This window comes from Poromitra crassiceps (genome assembly GCF_964638095.1).
Source record: "Poromitra crassiceps genome assembly, chromosome: 8".
Lineage (NCBI taxonomy): Eukaryota > Metazoa > Chordata > Actinopteri > Beryciformes > Melamphaidae > Poromitra > Poromitra crassiceps.
Genome location: NC_139629.1, coordinates 56,198,970 through 56,201,218, shown reverse-complemented (window position 1 = coordinate 56,201,218; position 2,249 = coordinate 56,198,970). Strand labels below are relative to the sequence as shown.

Here is a 2,249-nt window from a genome sequence, read left to right as displayed (position 1 = left end):
CACCACCCTGCCAAGCACCTCCACCCTACAGCCTGGTCGCTCCACCACCCTGCCAAGCACCTCCACCCTAAAGCCTGGTCGCTCCACCACCCTGCCAAGCACCTTCACCCTACAGCCTGGTCGCTCCACCACCCTGCCAAGCACCTCACAGAGTGCACCTGGAGCCCGCTCACGGAGGCGAGTGTCCTCCAGCAACTTCTACGACACGTATGAGACTCATGCAGAGAGGAGGACTGCTGTGCTGGAGTCCCTGGTGCGACCAGACCAGGAGCGCTGGAGGAGGCTGAAAGAGAGGAAGAGAAGGCGCTTTGAGCAAAAGCTGTTGACCAGTCTCGCAACCCTTTCAAACCAAATGACCCAAGTCATCAGCCAGCAGGCAACGCTTATCGATATAATGAAAAATAAATAAATGATTCAGTTTACACAGTATTTGTCATTCTTTAAACTTTTCGTGGAACAATGTGAGGGCTTTTATTCTTTTGGCTAATCCCAAAAGGAATATCATGGGTTCAACACTAAATGTTAGCCTAAAAGGTACTGAGGCAGTGGTTGGTTGGCCACTTTGGAAGTGAAACAGTAGCCCACCTCTGGGGACCACTAATACTCCGAGATCCCCTGCTGATTTAGCCTGGGGTTTGAAATGCCCAGTTTCCATGAGCTGCCACTTGGAGGCACAGCAGGAGTCTTGATGATGGAGAGGCACTATCCACAGGAGGCAATGCATACAATACACCTGTCATGTGGATATTCTTTAAAGTGCATCACATCACCCTGTGGGATAACACCCACCAGCCCACAAAAAAGTTAAGGATGCACAATACAGAATAGAAACAAAGATTCAAAAATGTTCATTCACTGGGCAAAATAGGAAAACTACTCCAACTGAGGTACTAAAAGATGCCCTATTTTTGTGACTTTTTCACAAGTGCCGAAAAAATATAATCTGCTGATATTGATCATCATGCATCCCGTGTGTGTGTGTGTGTGTGTGTGTATGTGTGTGTGTGTGTGTGTGTGTGTTGTATGTCTACAAGAGGCCAGAAATGAAATATCTGTAGTGATTTGCATCTCGGGGTGGATGAGGGTCAGGGTCAGGGTCATGATCAACCTGATCTTCATCAGGGTCATCCTCAACGTCATCAGGCCTCAAGCAGATGTTGTACAGGATACAGCAGGCGGTGACTGCTGAACTAATGTTCCCAATGTCTTTCAGGTATAGGCATTTGAGCCTCCGGAACTTTGTTTTTAAGATTCCAAAGGCATGCTCAATGACCACACGGGCTGTGTTCAGCTTCTGGTTGAACCGTCTCTGCCTGCCAGTTAGATGGCCGTTATCCCTGTATGGCTTCATCAGTTGGGGTAATAGGGGATATGCAGAGTCTCCGATGATATACATTCCCTCTGGCACCACGGAAAGGGGATCCTGCTCCAGCTGTAAGCCAACAATGGACGTGCGGAATGCCCGCGCATCATGCCAACTGCCAGGGTCACCTGCTTTGACATGGCAGAACCGGCGCTAGCTGTCACAGAATCCTGTGAGGAGGACGGAATAGAACTGCTTTCTATTGAGAAATGCTATTTGGTTATTGCAGTGTGGTTTCACGATGGGGATATGGCATCCATTGACAGCACAGACAGTGTTTGGAAATCCTGCAGCTCGGAAACCTAGCTCTGAATTTTGCAGAGCTTGATCAGTGGGCCAAGTAATGGGTGGGTGTTCACAAGAGTGCAGAATTCATGGATATGGAGTGAGACGGTGGATTTTGTAATGTTGAAGCGGTCTGCAATGCCTAGATAGGATTCCTGGTTGGCCAGGGTCCACAGACAGGCAAGGACACTGTTGGTGACTGTGAACTTGGTGTGCTGTGGGTTCATGTAATGGGGGCCAAGGTCAGTAACCAGGTCCTGATTGATGATGGAGAGAGAGCCAAAAGAGATGAGCATTTAATCATAAGGCGTAGCCTATAACAACATACATGTATACAATGTGTGCTGGTTTTGTACATACTTCAACATGTTGCGGGACCACCACTTCCACAAACTGCTGGATTTTGGGTACAGCTCTAGGGAAGTCAGACACGGAGCAGCTGCTGGAACCGGTTTACTGAGATACTGAGGTTATAGGTTATGTGACATAACGTTTCACTGACAAATGATGTGATCTGTATCCTGACAGATGTAGGCCCACATTCAGAGTATCTCTCTCTATGTGTGTGTGTATCTATCTATCAAGTTAAGTTAAGTTAAGT

The 2,249-nt window shown here is 47.8% G+C and overlaps 1 pseudogene across 1 annotated transcript; it reads right to left on the bottom strand.

Annotated features, from left to right (window-relative positions):
- Positions 1–1,027: 1,027 nt before the first annotated feature.
- On the bottom strand, positions 1,028–1,944 carry LOC310780810 (annotated as a pseudogene). Its single transcript has one exon. The product of its transcript is annotated as an uncharacterized misc_RNA (transcript).
- Between the last annotated feature and the right edge of the window lie 305 nt (positions 1,945–2,249).